At 37.4% G+C, this 18,993-nt stretch overlaps 1 long non-coding RNA gene across 1 annotated transcript in view; it reads right to left on the bottom strand.

The window, feature by feature from the left end:
* LOC122238739 overlaps window positions 1-18,993 on the bottom strand; it is a 128,713-nt gene that overhangs the window by 94,153 nt on the left and 15,567 nt on the right. Inside the window, exon 2 of the long non-coding RNA XR_006217869.1 lies at window positions 13,804-13,857. This is a non-coding gene — a long non-coding RNA (uncharacterized LOC122238739). The remainder of the gene's footprint in view (window positions 1-13,803; window positions 13,858-18,993) is intronic.

Below are 18,993 nucleotides of genomic sequence, written 5' to 3'. Positions count from 1 at the left end.
AAGAATTCCTTTTAGACTTTACTTTGGCAGGCACAGTAGAGAGGAGTAAAGATCACTTGTGAACAAAATTTACTTTTTTTAAAAATTTAATTTATTTAATTTATTTTTTTAATTTACATCCAGGTTAGTTACCATATAGTGCAACAATGATTTCGGGAGTAGATTCCTTAATGCCCCTTACCTATTTAGCCCATCTCCCCTCCCACAACCCCTCCAGGAATCCTCTGTTTGTTCTCCATATTTGAGAGTCTCTTATGTTTTGTCCCCCTCCCTGTTTTTATATTATTTTTGCTTCCCTTCCCTTATGTTCATCTATTCTGTGTCTTAAAGTCCTCATATGAGTGAAGTCATACAATATTTGTCTTTCTCTGACTAATTTCGCTTAGCATAATACCCTCTAGTTCCATCCACGTAGTTGCAAATGGCAAGATTTTATTTTTTTGATTGCTGAGTAATACTCCATTGTGTGTGTGTGTGTGTGTGTGTTATATATATATATATAGTGTGTATATATATATATATACACACACACACACAAATATATATATATATATATATATATATATATATATATATATCACATCTTCTTTATCCATTCATCCATCAATGGACATTTGGTCTCTTTCCATACTTTGGCTATTGTTGATAGTGCTGCTATAAACATGGGGGTGCATGTGTCCCTTCGAAACAGCACGCCTGCATCCCTTGGATAAATGCCTAGTAGTGCAGTTGCTGGGTTGTAGGGTAGTTCTATTTTTAACTTTTTCAGGAACCTCCATATTGTTTTCCAGAGTGGCTGCACCAGCTTGCATTCCCATCAGCAGTGCAAAAGAGATCCTCTTTCTCTGCATCCTCACCAACATCTGTTGTTGCCTGAGTTGTTCATGTTAGCCATTCTGACAGGTGTGAGGTGGTATCTCATTGTGGTTTTGATTTGTATTTCCTTGATGATGAGTGATGTTGAGCATTTTTTCATGTGTCGATTGGCCATCTGGATGTCTTCTTTGGAGAAGTGTCTCTTCAAGTCTTTTGCCCACTTCTTCACTGGATTATTTGCTTTTTGGGTGTTGAGTTTGAGAAGTTCTTTATAGATTTTGGATACTAACCCTTTATCTGATATGTTGTTTGCAAGTATCTTCTCCCAGTCTGTTGGTTGCCTTTTTGTTTTGCTGCTTGTTTCCTTCGCTGTGCAGAAGATTTTTATTTTAAAGAGGTCCCAATAGTTTATTTTTGCTTTTGTTTTCCTTGCCTCTGGAGATGTGTTGAGTAAGAAGTTGCAAAGCCAAGGTCAAAGAGGTTTTTGTCTGCTTTGTCCTCAAGGATTTTGACAGCTTCCTGTCTTACATTTAGGTCTTTCATCCATTTTGAGTTTATTTAACAAAAATTACTTTCTAAAGAAATATGACAATTATTAACATAGGACATTATCTTTCTGTGTTAAGTCTTTGGAGATTCTAGGTTATTTAAGGTATGATGAACCTTTCCCCTGTGAGTTAAACTCGTAGTCCACACTATTAACCGATAAAGATGATATGTTGCATTCCAACATCAGATTCCAAAATACAAAAAGCAAAATTTTGTGCCCATTTAGCTTAACCTCTAAAATGTCTCTTCTTTTTTATTTTTCTTTTATTTTAGAGAGAGAAAGAGCACATGTGGGGAAAGGGGCACAGCAAGAGAGAGAGAATCCTAAGCAGGCTCCACACTCGGTGAAGAGCCCAACGGGAGGCTCTATCCCATGACCCCAGGATCATGACCTGAGCCAAAATCAAAAGTCAGATGCTCAACTGACTGAGCCACCCAGGGGCCCCTGAAATACCTTTTTTTTCCTAACATTAAGATGACTCCTAATGCACGAATATAACAACTACACTATAATATGAGCTTCTCCTTTAGGGAAGGAGCTTTGTTAGTCTTCTGGCACACATTAGCCACTCAATAATGAGTTGTCTAATGAATGAATCAGATTTAATTCCTTTTATACGAAGAGAGAAACACTAAAACACATTTGTTACAAAATAAAATTATCTTAGGAAGACAGTAATTGCCACTAGAAAATATTTCCAAATTGTGAAAAATAAATAGAACACCTAATGATGGCACCAATTGTTGAGGGACTGTGATCCAGTCACTTTACATTTGTTACCTTATGTAACCCTTACCAAAGCCTTATGAGGAAAATACTATTAATATACACACTTCACAGATGGGGAAACTAAGGTTTGGAGTTACGTAACTTTGCCTGAGACACACCGCTACTAAATGGGAAAGCAAGTATTGACCTCAAACAATCTGTCTTTCAGATTTATCCTTTTAAAAACCACTATGTTATCCTATCTTTAATTTTGTAAACCACTTTTCACTTACAGTATGTAGTCTTTGAAAGCCAATAAGAAAAAAGGAGAAAAAAAAAGCAATAGGCAGACTCCTACTTCCTAAAAGGAGATATGAGACATAATGAAATTGCTTATAATGGCACATATTGGAGCCAAGATGGTGGTTTTTAATAAAACTGAGAAAGGGTGGATTGCTTTCCCACAGAAATTGTGGAAACACAGATGCTGCCCAACATTAGAAATGTAAAATTGTTCATGTTTTTGATCTCTGGACCAAAGGAAAAACTACAAATTCCACTGTTTGGAACATTTAATGGAAGACTTTTAAAGGAAACCATTATTATAATCATGGTACCCACTAGCACTATGAGAATCCAAGCTCTGTCAACATTTTCTTTATAAATTCACTATTAGGACTTTCTAACTCATCCAGTATTATTCAGTGAGAGCTTAAAAATCTGAAATGTAAGATCTTAAATGGTGAGTGATATTGTTCCAAGAATTAAGGAGGAAAATGGATATCATGAGATACAGACACAATAGAAAAATGTTTGGCTTATGCAGCATTTTAACAGGTATTAGCTGTCTTTTACTTTGTTTTTCTTGCTTTGGAAGAAGGTTTAGGGGAGGGGGTGGTTGATCTGGAATGGAAAGTTGTATTGCAACTAACCATGAACAAATTTTTAAGGTTCAGTATGTTACAAGAGTTTGATAAACTCTTTAAAAACCTAGATGTTGTCTCCACTTTCTGAGTCTGCACAAAGCCTCGGAATCTCATAAAGAGAGATTACGTTTAAGAACTCTGGCACTTTGCTTTTAGTCGAAACCATAAAAAGACTAAAAGAACAGTCATTTCTAATCCTGTCTAGTACATTCCAGCTAAATGGCAGCAGGAAGACATAGAATAAAAGGAACTATTCAGGCATTTCAGAACTTCAACAAATGTTGAGTTAAATTCCTTTCTCAAGGGACTTGATTCTTCTGAACATGCTTCTCTTATCTTTTACACTCTGTACCTCCTGCCACTGCATTTTTTCATCTTCCTTCCTTGAGGTGACTCGACTTGACGAAATCAAAGATGGGAAAAAAACATAGTAAGTCATATCTTACAAAGGCAAGTGAAAGAAATGTATTTAATAATTCATTTTGGAATTATAGTTCACGTCACCATTTATCGTGCTTAAAACCGGTAATAAATGGTTTGTAAAATGACATTACATGGCTAAATCAGAAGAGGACCAATGAAACAATGCAATCCATTTAATTCTTTAGGGTCAATCTACAGTCACAAAATGTGGAAGAGACAAAGAAAGATTGGGCTCCTCACTGACACTAGAAAAAAACACAGAACATTCATTGCCCAAGGCCACCCTATTTGCCTGGAACCACACAAATGCAATCATGTGTGGCTTCCTTTGCCAATGTATCCAACTAGATTTTTATCTTATGGATCTTAAAAAAGAGATCATCTACATGAAGTTTCAAATCTAAACTCCCTATGCCTCTCAGGATCACTAAAAATCAGTTGGATGTTCCCTACCAAAAGAGTCAGCAGACGGATTAACCCAACCCAGTATTTTTGCTTCTGGATTGATTTTACATAGTGAATTTTCACATCAGATATTCACTCAATGGGTGAAGCCTTATATTAATAGACCCATTTTAAATGAACTGTCCAAAATGTCTTGAAACTTTGATAATTATGGCTCTTTCCCCATTTAGAAGCTCTAAATCTTACGAGCAACATAATTTTCCTATGTACCGTTTTTTTGACTACAAGTACATCCTAATATCAAATAAAAATGATTAAAAAGTAAACTGATTCATGTGTCAGCATAATCTAAATTTGGAAGGCATCATCTTATAAGTAGAAATGGTGCTAAAATTCTGAAGTTAGAAGGTTTACTGTAAGTAAGAAGCCAAAAGTTCAGACATTCAACCAAAGTTGATCCAAACCTCTTAGGTTGGAAACATCACAAAAGCGGGCTTTTCCACGAAATGGCCTGTATTTCCTGTTTTTAGCTAAGCTGGAAATGCAATAGGAACAATACTTATTATGGCATGTCATTGCTTCTACTTTTGGTCTGAAAACACCAAGCGGACGCTATGAGTGTGACGAATCAAAAGAAAAAAAAGTTGAGTGGAGAGGTGTTCTGGGCTATGAAAAGGAGAGTTAATGGGAACAGAATTTCCTAACTTGACCACCAGTTAACCATAGCTTGGACGCCCAGTGTGCTATGAGTCACTAGCAACTTGCTCCAAAATAACACAAGAACATCTTGGGCTAAATCATTACTGGAGTATATTGTTAATAATATTTCCAAAAAAAAAAAAAAAAATCAACTAGAAACAGTTATCCAGTGGGTAAAATGGCACTCATATAAACTCCTTTTTACAGAATAAATCTGGAAAGGAGACAGCATGAGCCACTTGCTAGACAGATAGTCTGATAATGTTATTCACCACATGCATTTAGAAATCTTGGGCAAAAATCACAGCTCCCATCCACAGGTTGATAATAACTCTTCACAGGAAAAGTGTGGAATTGTTAAAGACAGAACACACGCTGAATTTTCAAAAGCAAAGTCTCCAAAGTCTTACGGATTATGAAGACAGAACTGTATGTTGCATCTTCCAGAAGGCCACTTACTGCTGTTACATGAAACTTACTTTCCTAGAGACTTTAAAACTAAAACTTCCTAACTGATAAGCTCAAACCACTAATATTCAACCATTTAGTTAATATAATTGTAGGATCTACACAGTAGCGATTGTGCATACTCCGTTAAGAAAGCAAATTTGGGAGCTATCACGCTTTTCTACTTAATTGCTCTGTGATAAACAACAGGGTGTGAAGTTGGACAAGTCACTTAGTGATACAATATTTAAGTACCCTCTTCTTTAACCTGGACATATGACTTACCTCCTAATCAATCAATCCCCAAAGATGAAGTACAAAAGTTTCTAATAATAAAACACAGGAGAAAACAAAACAAATGTTTGGCCAAGACCAGAGAGCCTTAATAGTAGAAATATATTGACACTAACCTAAACAGGAAGTTTGTGAGTTCTTGCAGAGTCAGAAAACAACAAAATGAGACAGCAGAATTGAGACATGGGTGTAGGTGTCACTGGCTTCCTCATCCATCCTTTTGTGGAGAGCTGTCATTCCTAGAACAAGGAGCAGGACAGGCAGCCTGGTGGTCAGGGCAGTGGCCTCGGGCCGGGGCAGGGGGTTAGAGCTTCCTGGTGCAGTGACTCACCAAGGTCAAACAGAAGGGCAGAGAATGCAAGGTTCAAAACTAGCCCTGGGGCAAGTTCTCCACCAAGGTCAGAGTATGAAGCAAAGCAGAGCAAGAGTCAGTAAATTCTAGAATAGGGAGCTATGCCAGAATCACAGGCAGAAAGATGATAAGAGGGTCTAGACCTTTGTAGGGAGTAAGGATGACAGGTCTAGAACGTACTTTCGGTGGGTGCGGTGAATGAGGACCTGCCCTAAGGTCTGGGGCAGGAATCCTGCACTGGCGTGTGCTGCTTTGGTCTATTCTATTTCTGTGGGTTTGACAATCTCCATTTTATCACAGTTCCTGTCTCTCCCCTTTGTTTATACCCTTGATATTTCATATGTGTATTGAGTGTCCCCAAGAGTTTATACTCCAGGTCTAAGTAATACTTAACGTGAAAGCAGATTAATCAAATGCACATACAGTATGTTTGTTATTCATTTTTATGACTGGGTTAATAATTTAGTAATTTCAGTCGATGATTAAAAAACAAGAGAGATAAAGTAATAATGGGTCTCTTGTTCGGTGGCAGTCAGGCTTCCTTCCTGGAGCCGTGCTGCTGGCGGGCTCTGAATCAGGCATGAGCTCCACTGTGAGACCACATTCAGTTGATGGTAAAGCCTGGAATAGTGTTACTGGACTTTAATCTAGCAGACTATGTATATTTGTTTGTTCAACTTTGATCTCATGACAAAAAAAGGCTGTGTTTAATTTCTTTAGAAGGACTTGCCTGGCAGAAGTAATCCTGACACAAAGGAAACTCAAAACTACATAGAAGCAAAACAAATACATACAGAGTGACTCTCCTCATTTATGAATTACATGACAATGAAACCCTTTAGTGAGTTATGCACTGGGGCAATGACCATGCCCCATTCATTGTTTATTCCCCAGCATTTAAGTATTGTGTCTGCCATATGGCAGACATTCTGGAAACCTTCAGTGAACTGAACTGAACTGCACTGCTCATAACCCCATCACTGGTCTCCTTTCATCCCTCCAGGGAACAAGCTGTACTTGACCTCCACTCAGCCATCACTTCCTCACAAAGACCCTCTCCAACCTCCCCAACTTGATCAATTCCCCCTAATAGTTATATTTCTACCATTATGCACTCTCCTTCAAAGCACCTATTAGCTGTGATTGTACATTTACTTGCAAGGCTCTTTGATATAAACAATACAAACCATAAACACAAAATTCCAAAGAGGCAAGGACTGTGTCTTTTTGTTTTTCGCTCATGCGGTAAATATTATTTTTGTTGGCACTCAGTAAATATTTGTGAAAGTGGATGTACCAAGAACCTATCATTTTCATGGTTCCCTCTCATTCTAATAATACTCACAAGACCTCAAATAACATGCAATAAATTATTCAACACACACGTAATAGTCAGAGCTGGGAAAGCAAGTGTGCAATGCAGGCCATCCACTGAGGAAGAATTTTGACAAGGCAAAGGAAAAATGCAAATATCTTTCATTATGGCTAGAAGTTAAGTCTCCATTCTGGAACATACCATTAAAATGTTTGTGGAGAAATGTTTACTCTTTTATAGGCATCTCAGTTGTCTCATTTTTTTTAAAAGCATAATCCATTAAACTGAACCACTAAAGGTAAAAAATCTCAAATATTTTCAATTTCAAATGGCCTAATCTAGCAGCCTATGTATATTTGCTTACATGGTTAGGTAAGCCATATGTAAGCAGTTTTTCTGTGAAATTGTTCTCTGTACCTTGGGAGTAAAAACAAACAACAAACAAAAACAAAACAGAAATACTCTGCTGATCGAAAATACAATACTTAAAAATATGAAATATGGTAAACATTAAGGTTATTTTCTAGTTTAAGACAAAGAAGGAGAAGAAACAGAAGCATGGTCATATTTAATCTAATATCTGAACATTTACAATAAACCAATATGTCCAATTATTCTAGGCAGCAGCTTAATAAGTAAAATCCCAGGAGAATAATTAAGAGGCACAAAAATAACAAAAACCAAAGAAGGCTATCGCTTCGATGGGACCATATTTATGAAGGAACCGCTGTGTGTCAGCATACTCAGCACAAAAGATTCAGCAGGGAGAGACACAGATAGAGTCCCTGTCCTCAAGAACTTATCATCAATGAAAGAGGCCTCAACGCCATGTGAAAAGATGCTCAGCATCACTCATCAACGGGAAAACGGAAATCAAAACTAGAAGGAGATATCACCTCACTCCTGTCAGAATGGCTAAAATAAAAAAGATAAGGAATAACCAGCATTTATGAGGATGTGGAGAAAATAGAACCCTTGTACACTGGTGGTGGGAATGTAAACTGGTGCAGCCACTGTGTAAACAGTAGGGAAGTCCCTGAAAAAGAAAAATAAGCTAGAAATACCATATGATCTAATAATTCCACTACTAGCTATTTACCCAAAGAAAACAAAAACGCTAATTCAAAAAGATACATGCACCCCTACGGTTACCGAAGCATTATTTACAATAGCCAAATTAGGGAAGCAAGCCAAATACAAAAGCCAAATTAAGGTGTCCACAGATGAATGGATAAGGAAGATGTGGTAGATATATACGGTGGAATAGTAGTTATCCGTAAAACGGATAAGATCAGGCCATTTGTGACAACATGGATGGACTAGAGGGTATTATGCTAAATGAAAGACAAATACCATATGATTTCACTCATGTATGGCATCTCAAAGAGGCAAATGAATAAACAAACAAAAAGTAGAATCAGGCCTTTTTGGAGAACAGACTGATGAGTTGCCAGAGGGGAGGGTAGTGAAGGGTTGGGCAAAACGGGTGAAGGCCAGTGGGAGATCCAGACTTCCAATCGTGGAACGAATGAGACACAAGAATAAAAGGCACAGCATCAGGAATACGGTCACTGGTACTGTGACAGCATTGTGTGGCGCCAGATGCAGGTGCACTTGTAGTGAGCACAGCGTGATGTACAGACTTACCGAATCTGTGTTGTGCACATGAAGCTTATGTAACATCGTGCGTCAACCATTCTCACATTTAACAAATCATTTAAAAAGCAATGAAAGAGGCCCTCAGTATGTGTCCCGGACTCTTTGGAGCATCCCAAGCTTCCTCCTGCTCCCTGGGCTACACTCCTGATCTCAGGCAGGGCCACATGGATGCTCTCTCCTTCTCCTCTAGGGAATCACTTCTCTTCAAGTAGCCAGAATTTTTAGGCACAGTGATTGCACCCAGTCAGGTTTCAATAAATATTTTTAGGCTAAATTAAAGAACAGATTAATTAATCACCTAATTGATATGAGAGGGAGATCTGTACAGTAGAAGCTAGGTGAGGGCACCTACAGCTTGCTCTCAACAACGGTCAGGTTTCTCTGGCTTGGCTCTGATCTACTAAGCTTTTGAGTGTATTTCTTGATGACTCATCTGTCATCTGAGATAAAGAAGACATTTTTATGGCTGACTGAAAGTCAGCCTTGCCCAAAAGTGAAAGTTTGGTTTTCTTCTTTAACCATGTAATATGGGTAGCAGATACCCCTGAATCTTAGAAGGTAGAAGAACCACGGTTCTGTCACTGTATGACCTGGGGAAAATCATAAAACCTCTTTGTACCCATTTTTGTCATCTGTAAAATGTTGATAATCAGAAAGAAATTTTGTGAGACTTAAATGAGACAGCACATGGAACGCATTTGGCAAAGCATCTGGCTTATAGTAAGCACTCAGCCTGTGTTGGTATGATGATTAATACTATCATGTTAACTGTGGCATTATTCCTCTTCCTATCTATATTTTGTTGGGGAAATCAAAGTCCTGGTTAGATTGAAGAGCTCTGGTAAAAAGCTCAAAAAAAAAAAAAAAAAAAAAAAAAAAAAAAAAAAAAAAGACCTGGTAATTTCATTCACTCACTCTACCAATACTTAGTGAGTTTCTGCAAGTATCTGGGTTGACCAGCTCCCAGAGTCAAATGGGCAACTTACTGAGGACGTGGAAGGAAGGGAGAAGGTAGAACTGAGAAAGAATAAGTGAAGCACAAGTTAATGGAACCAAACTAAGGTCCAACCGTTGGGGTAGTTATTATAAATAAAAGGGATCAGGTACAGAAGTGAATGTAGAGTCACTGGGTAGTGCTAAGCCTTAAAAAACTGTATTAACCTTTAACAAGAGGAGAGTGTAAGTTTGGGGAACTTTCTTACCCATGCCTGGACCCTACTTAACCTAAAATGCTAAAAAAACTCCCCATCTTAAATAGCATAAATCTCATCAGAGATGGTTTGTTGGGTTATTGGTCATCATAATAAAAACCAAGAGATAGAACATGGTTACCTTGGAAAGAATTATCATTCAAAAATGAACTGCAAATCTATTCATAAAAGGAAGTCTACACTGAGCTGAGGATGAAAATCCAGCCTAGAGAGGAACAGTGAGAATAATTTCCTAATATGTTGAGTTATAAAATGGGAAAGTAAAAGCAACTCATCAGACCAAAGACATATCCCAGGTTGCTCATGGCTGGTCTTAAAGAGAAAAGTTAGCAGTGGAGGAGCAGCAGTGACTTATCTGAAAGTCACCAGATTCTCTGCAGGGTCATTATTTGCTGACTGCTTTCCACCAACTACATATCTGGTTTCCACCAACCATGCCAGAATATCCTGCTAGAAATACGCTAGACTCAGGAAACCGCGTATGCGTAGACTCTAAACGTCTTGTGGGTTTTTTTGTTTATTTTTTAAACAGGCCAGAGATGAGATGGAGGGACAGGAAGATGCCTTGTGACCTGTCAGAACTGTGAAGGCTATTTTCAAGCTAACACTTAACCAGTTGTACTTGTACAGGGGCTGGAAGAAGACAAGACATACCTGGGTCAGAAAAAACTGACTTTATTACTCTCAGCTATAGTGGTACCAAAGTATTAGCATTTTCTTGCACTGGTCCTCAGAACACCAACTGACATAGGGCAACACCAGAAGGGTCAGGTGGCGCCTGGACATAGAGTGAGCATTATAGGAGGGGAACCCTGAGCTTAGGGAACCTGAACCTTTTATACTTCTCAGTAAGCATGCCTAGCCTTTGGACAGAGACATTGTCTCCATTTTCCAAGGTGTTCACTATATAAACATTCTTGAAATGATAGAGCAGAATAAAGTCAGTTAGTTCTTCTGCTCACAAAACATGTTGAAACGAGACACCCAATCTGAGAATTGTCTCCCAACATGACCTTGACACTAAGTGCACTCATGATTTTCTCTTCTATTTCCTCTTCTGTAAGGTCAGCACAGATTTCTAAAACTTGTCTTTTACCATTTCCTAAAAGGATTTGGGGATTCATATTTTAAGAGGCCTTTGCAATATAGAATATCTCTTTTCTACCAGTGCCAGAACAATATTCAAAAGTATAGTCTATACCTATTATGGGTTTAAGTTAGGCATAGTCCTCCTGTATACTATGAAAGCATTTTAATAATGTCCCCTGCATCTACCTACCAGTCCACCCAAGCCTCCTAAGTAAGGCTGTAACAGGGAATAGATGAAAGGCCTGACGTTAATACTTACTAGCTGTTGCTTTGGATGAGTCACTTCTTCCTCTACCTTAATCTCCTCATTGTCAAATGGGGCTAATAACACTCACTCTTCCTACCACACACAACTTGAGAAAGTCAAACGTCATAACATCTGTGGGAGCATTTCATAACCAAGAAAATGTCTTTAAAGTGATTTAAAGACACAGCTCGCTGTGCCTTCAGAGACACCTTCAGTGTAGGCACATATACACCAAGTCTGGTCTTGTCTTATCCTCAGAAATTGGGTCATCACAGTGCACCATGCAGAGTTGTTGGGTAATCAGTTATTTGGAATTAGATTCATGTGTTATGAAATGTCTAGGAGATACCACTTTACCATCAAGGATTTGGGGGGAGGCTGTGGGGTAAAAGAGGGAAGAAAAGGGAGGGAGCACAGTGTTATTTCTAGGTCAGAAGCCATTTCCAAATATATAAAATAGCCAAAACTGTGATACAAAACAATGGTTTGGGTCAATTTTTGGTTGAAAATCAGTAAATAGGAAAGAGATAAAATATATTATCACTTTTCCTTAAAATCTTCATAAATGTGTCTTCATGTTTTTATCTTTTCCTAAGATACCAATAAGACTATTGTAAGAGTATATTATTTTTTCCCAACAGTGTTAGGGTGGGTCTACAGGCAATGCACAAAGGTCTCAAGAAAAATAGTTTAAAAATCCTAAAGGATGCATTGCAGCTGGTGAGGCAGTTTTCACGGTGCAAATTACAAAGGCTTGGATCCAAAATTCTGCTCTCTGCCTAATTTTCCAGAAATAGAAAAACATATAGACTTTTAATACAGTAAAAAGGCCAGGAGCACAAGCACTATCAGATCAAAACCGAGAAGCAAAGAGACCAGGAGAAAGCGAAGACGGCAGGAATCTGCTACTGATGCATAGCTTTGAAATGAAAACCAGAATAAGAATAAAAAAGAACTAAAACATGGAAATCATATATCATTATATTATTTCCTTTAGGAAGAAAGCTTGACCTGGATCATTCCTACTCCCCAGGACCTTGTGCTCTAGTCTCTTTTCAGAAGTTGCCAAATTTTGGCAAAGATAACCACTTAAAGGAAACAAGTTTTCCATTAAAATTAAACCCAACAAAATTATCTCTTCCCTGAATTACCTTTGAGCTTCAAATGCTTTGAGTCAGTAATGAAATTAGATGTATCTAAGCATGTTTCCAATAGCATCCAATAGTCTAGAAGGAAGTGATTTGTAGAGCTCCTCATTATGAACTCTGTTTCTGGAGAATAGTGACTTCAGAAGTCCGCTTTGTGTATCATGTGTTTTCTATGCACTACTCTGTTTTTCCATTCTTTTTTTTCTCTCTTAGCTTATTTGGTCTGGTCTTCCAGTTCCTTTTTTTCTTTTAATTTTTTTTTAACACTTATTTTTTGAGAGAGAAAGAGACAGAGCACGAGTGGGGCTGGGGTAGAGAGAGAGGGAGAAACAGAATCTGAAGCAGGGTTCAGGCCATCAGCACAGAGCCTGATGCGGGGCTTGAACTCAATGAACTGTGAGATCATGACCTGAGCCGAAGTCAGATGCTTAAAGGACTGAGCCACAAGGTGCCCCTGGTCTTCCAGTTTCTTCACCCTGTGTTCTAATGTGTTCACCCATCTATTCAAAACATCTAAAGTTCTTAGTATTATATTTTTCAGTGGGAGAATGTCCATTTGCTGAATCTCTATAGATTCCAATCCTCTGTTGAAGTTACCATCTCTTCAACTATTTTGCTTCACCATTTTCTCCTTTTTCTTGATCATATTAAAAACATAGCTCTTTTAAAGTCCCTTATGTGGTAAGTGCAATATCCCAATCATTTCTGGGTTTATTGTGGTTTTTTTTTCCTTGGGTTTCAGTCATTTCTTTGTTTTATGGTATGCCTTGTCTTTTATTGAATATTACAGAGACTCTGAATGATATCTTTCTTCAAAGAGGGTTAAATATTTTCCTGGCATTCAGAAAAAATAAATCTGGTAGATCTCCTGATCCTCTCTAGGTTTTACACGAAGCTCTGTTAGTACCTATTTCAGTCTTCCTAGGTAAGATCCCTGCTCCTGGGGTTTGACAGCAGGGTCTCCACCGAAAGCCCAAGGTTATTTACCAGTACCCCTCTACCTTGGCAACACTTAACTCCTGTCTCTCCCTTAGCACCATATGGCTGAGAATAACCCAGATCAGATATTTGGGCATCAGATAGACTCTTGTACTAGGTTTCTTAAGATCTCTGCCCGCTTATGCGCAGGTGAGTAGTTAGCAAATGAGCAGAATTATATGTAGATATTTGGGCTACTTTTCTGTGGTTTCCTCCTCTCTAGAAATGCACGCCTGTAGTCCTAACCACTTTGGTTGCCCCAAATTCTGACTTATTTTTCCCTGGTCCAGTAACAAAGCCACCTTCTTCTTATACTTCATTTATGATATGGGCATCAAAAGAGAATCAAACTCCCTCCTTAAGGTCAGTAGAGCAGCAAAGACAGCTTGACATAGTAGAATAAGGCTAGGCAGAGTTAACAGTATAGGGGGTAGCCTACTAAAATAGCAGGCAGTAGAAACAGCCTGATTTACTATAGCAAACAAGAATAGGCACAATTCAATGTCAAAGTGGCAGAAAATCAGGTGAGCGCTTACATCAGGCAGACTAGGCGATCCTCAAAATCTTGAACTCCAATATGAGCAAGGCATCTAGAAGGCAAAGAATTCTGAAGTGAATTCTGGGTTAGCTCCATGGGCCTCTGGTGTTCCAATTAATTTTCCCTGCCAGAGGAAGTCTCTTATTTTGTCTAGGTCATGGCTAATCAATCAGACTCAATCACTGAGAGGCTTAAAGCAACTTTGACTACTTAAACAGTGACCTTCGCCCTCAGAATTGTATAAGGATATATATATTTCTGTCAGGAGATCTATAATCTACCATCATCCACTTGGATTCTGTTTCAGACTGCAAGAGAGCCTCCTATATCCTCAGCATATTCAAACTCATCAGTCACCTAGCCATCCAACAGAGATGAGGGGTCTTCCAGCCTGTGGGAGTTGTAACTCACAGCAAACTAAATAACCTACTTAATAAAAAAATCATTTATAAGAAAATAATTTTTTTAATAAAAATGTAAATTTAATCAACTATCCAGCCTTTCTCTCACACATACTATATTTACCATGAGCGATATATTATTTAATGACTCATATTTAAGTTTTAAAGAACACAATTTTTATTTTCTAGCTAAGCAGCTGCAAGCTGCTTATTTTTAATTTAATTTAATTTAAATTTATTTATATTATTAAATTATTTTATTATTTATTTATTTTATAATTAAATTTTATTATTAAATAAACAATTTATTAAAATAAGTCTAATTTAATTTAAATAAAATGCAAGCACTTTTTACGTGTTTATCACTATATTCCTTTCATACTTATTAGGGAAAAGATGAAGTACTCATCATCTGGATATTCCCAGAGCCTAGCACTAACACACACATTATTCAATAGGTGAAAAATGAGTTAACCAATTAAACATTGAGATGGGTTTGTACTAATCCAAGGAAATGCCCATCCTGCTGATATCAAGTTAAATGGACTTTCTTATCAGGTACAACTCTATAATAAACGTGGAGAAGAGAAAAGAATCTGGGACTGTTAAGATTCTAAGTTACAGATTCTTTATTAGGAAGGACGTAGGGTATAATCAAAAGAGCAGAAGAAGAGAGGGTTTGTTCAAGAACTGGTTCTGCCACTATCTGAGAATGTGTCTTTGAGCAGGGCACACAATGCCTAGGGATTCAGTTTCCTCACCTGTCAAAGGAGAGGTAAGTGTCCCTCCACAGAGCCCACACCCTGCACTGGGTGGTGAGCTAAACACCAGTCCCCTCCCCTGCAAGAAACCAAGTAGTTCCTCTTAGTTTCTATAGATTATCTCTGTGCCACTGGTGCCATGAAAAGCAGAAGACTACATGATCCCAGAAATTTTTCCAACTCTGCAAGTTTTTAATTCATGTTTAACTGGATGAGAATAAAAAAGAAGCTGTCAACTTTTGTAATCAGAACCAAAAATAAACCCACTTTCATGGTGCCCAAACTAAGAATTTCTGAGAAAAATCCCCAAGACGTTCATAATTTTTCAACTTACATACTTAATAAATATTTCATCCATGTCTTAAACTCATTTACTCAGAATTCATCACAAAACTTATTTTCTGAGAACTAATCCCACTTCTAAAAGGACTTCTCAGTCTATTCTTTTTTAACATAAAGCTGGAGTTTCAAAGCAAAATAATTTAATTTAGTAACTCAGCTACCAATTACTTTGCTTTATGTAGTTTTAAATAATTGAAAACATTATTTTCCTGTTTCTCACTTATTGGGTTTTACCATGAGCTAACAATGCTTATAAAAGAAATCACTGGAACACTGAGAAGCCCTTCTCCAGAAAGCAAATTTCCACACGATCTCTAATTTTTTTAGTATTTTAATACGGGATAGTGATGCCTGGGTGGCTCAGTTGGTTGAGCGTCCAACTTCGGCTCAGGCCATGATCTCACAGCTCAGATGTTCGAGCCCCATGTCGGGCTCTGTGCTGACAGCTCAGAGCCTGGAGCCTGCTTGGGATTCTGTCTCTGTCTCTCTCTGGCCTCCCCTACTCAAGCTGCCTGTCTGTCTGTCTGTCTGTCTCTCTCTCAAAAACAAATAAACATTAAAAAAATTAATTTGGGACAGTAAATCTTTCATTGTTCTCGATAATATTGATTATTAAAGTAAATATAATAATATCTAACAGCTGGGGGGGTAGTTATATATACATCAACACAATACTCAACACTTTAAATAAACTACTGAGTTCTCACAACTGCACAAAGTAGGTTTTACTACAGTCCCCATTTTCCAGACAGGAAGGTAAGAAACAAGCTCTCACATTTAATGACAGCCTCGCCCCAGTGACCAGACTCCGGAGCCCACGTCTGGACACACTGTGGCACACGGCTGCACACCAGCATCTACTATAGGACATTAATACCCTGGGAATGAAATAAACCAGGATGTTGAAAATTGCTAAAAACAACAGCAGTCAGCTAGAATTCATTCTACTCTTTTCTATTTATTTTTATTTTCCTCAGAATATATTACCCCATCATAAATTAGATAGGATGAGGTAATGAGAAAAAAAAAAAAAAAAAGTAACAGACAAACAGCTAAAGCCGGGAAATGTGCACTTACCATCAGTTTTGCCACTGGATATGTGGCTTTGGACAAGTCTTTAAATATATATTCCAAGCCGGGAGTGGGGGCGGGGGGGTGACTTTAATTTTACCTACATGAAAATTCACAAGGGCTTTAGGGAGTTACATCAATAGTATTATTAATCACCAAACTGAGCTTCAAAAAACTATCCTAAGATGGTTTTAAAAACGGTTTCCTTTGTTTCATGGGACTTTTCCTATAAATAGGAGTAAAATTGGCAGTATTTCCTGCATGACACGTCTTCATTACCCTGCAACTTTCTAAAGACAAACCGCATTAGATCAACTCTAGAGAGGCCACATTTAGAAGACAGAGCAATTAGCAAACACTTCCTTTAGTTTATTCACCTTACAGGATGGATGCCTTGCCTTTTGTTTTTAAGAAAAAATAAACTGAAATTAAAAGAAGGCACATGTTTTTGCTACATTTATGTCAAATAAAAATCTAACTTACAAATGGAAATGCTAAGTGGTGAGACGGTCAGGATGTGATCATATGTTTGAGTTTCCACGGGCACTGGTTCCCTTCTCAAATACCTTACCTTCCTTACAGCAGCAAGTAGGCGGTCAGTCGCTTCCTCCTGCTACCTGACACCAAAGAGTATGCCGTTGTTTTTAAGAGAAGCTAAAATGAAAACTTATTCTTGAATTTGCCGATTATGTATTCAAAGCAGAAATTACATTTCCCTTCTCTTCCGGATTTGCCCATCTAACACTATCTGCTCACTTCTGTGTATGTAGAACTTTTATAAGTGGTTAGATCAACTCAGCTTTAATAATCAACCCAATAAAATGTGTGCGTTAAAGAAGTCTAACTACCTTCTGGGGGTGGGGAGGGGAGACAGACATTTGACCTTACTTTGCATTTGTTTTTTTGTTTTTGTTTTTGTTTTTGTTTTAATTTTTGTTTAAATGTATGCATCATGAATTAGTCCACAAACCACATGAGTATAAGTTTCACCAATTTTAGTGGTTTTTCAGTTTGTTTTACTTTTGATTTAATGTGTTAGGTCTTTTTTTTTTTTTTTTCTTTTTTTAAGACATCCACCAAACACTGACTCTATGTTGTTTTACCCATTCACCTTCTAATCTGATTGTTGGTTCTCTTGACTGTCTGATAATAACAATCGCCCACCTTCATAACATCTAGACAGTTCTCGAATTCTCCTCGTAATACTCTCAAGGGTATTCTCCGAGAGCGAGTCTAACACCTTAGTCCATATGTAAACACACCCCATGTACACAAGCTATTTACCTATTTACCTAAATGACCCTGCAGAATTTTAGAGAAGTGTGGCTCAGAGTTTATATTTATACGTAACTCCTGATACTCTAATCTGGGGTGATGGGAAGAGAAATCTAACACGGTTGACTTACAGAGTCTGTAACGTCCTATTTTGATACCCAGTCATTTTCCACTCTTTGTGATTATCTGAGCGAATTTCCAAGAGTTTTATAGAGTAGGAACTAGTCTCACACATTAGTTAGTAAGAAAGAATACTCCATCTCCATGCCTTTAGGCTGCAAGCTGACCCAAGAGTAAGTAGCCCTATCCAATCAGGCTCAATTCAATTCAAGTCAATTCATACTTACTAATATGCAAAGCACTCTACTAGAGATAACAGAGACATTTAAGACAAGCACACGCTGGGCCTAAAGAGTTTCTAGAGAAAATAGTACGCTTCGTCAAATCTGGAGAAACAAAAATCTGCTTATGCTAAAAGTAACTAGTCTTCCTCTGGTTTTGCATTTGTTTTCACTTCTCTTCCAAATAGGTTCTGAGGGCAGAATGATGTAATTGCTAACACGCAATCCAAGACATATGAGGTGCCTGTAGTTCCAACCATATAATGGTATATGTCTTGATATAAAGTAAACAATTACATTAACCTTATATATGAATTTTATTTATTCTCAAAAAGTTCTGGTGGGAACTGAAAACCCCCAACCAAATAAATAAGGATATGGTAGATTTCACTGTATTTGTTAACAAATAACATTGCCAAGTTTTTTAAAAAATATTTTAAAATGAATTAGCCTGCATTTCTAACCTAAAGATAACAATTATTATTTATTTTCTTCTGTGAGTGTCAAAAATAAACTTTTGAGTGTTATTTAAGTTGGGTATTTAAATGGACAGTTCTTTATTTACTTAAATTTGAACAAACATTATTCCTTTATTAAAAATTATATTTTAATTAGGCTTTTTAAATAAAAAAAAATAGCTCAACCTAAAAATAATGAGATAGTAGGCAGGTATATTGGTTTAAAAATATACTGTGTACATTACCCAACTTCCATAATTTCTTTCAAGTACACTTTACTAGGAAAATTGTTAGGTTTTTTTTTATTACTGGTGCAAAGTTTACTAAAAAATAAAAAATAAAAAAGTCCCTGAACTTTACCTTTCTACTTCATATTTTCATGAAATTCTAGTTACTGTAATGACCTTAAATCTGTGTTCTGACAGGTGAGGGATTTTTTTTTTTTTTTTTAAATCACATGCTTATCCATGTAGTCATTTATCCAACAGTAGGTAGGTATTTAAACTCTACAGAAAGCATTATGCCTTGTTCTTCGTGAC

This window comes from Panthera tigris, chromosome B2 (assembly GCF_018350195.1).
Source record: "Panthera tigris isolate Pti1 chromosome B2, P.tigris_Pti1_mat1.1, whole genome shotgun sequence".
NCBI classification, from domain to species: domain Eukaryota; kingdom Metazoa; phylum Chordata; class Mammalia; order Carnivora; family Felidae; genus Panthera; species Panthera tigris.
Note: the sequence above shows the minus strand (reverse complement) of the source record. Positions and strands in the feature narration are given on the sequence as shown.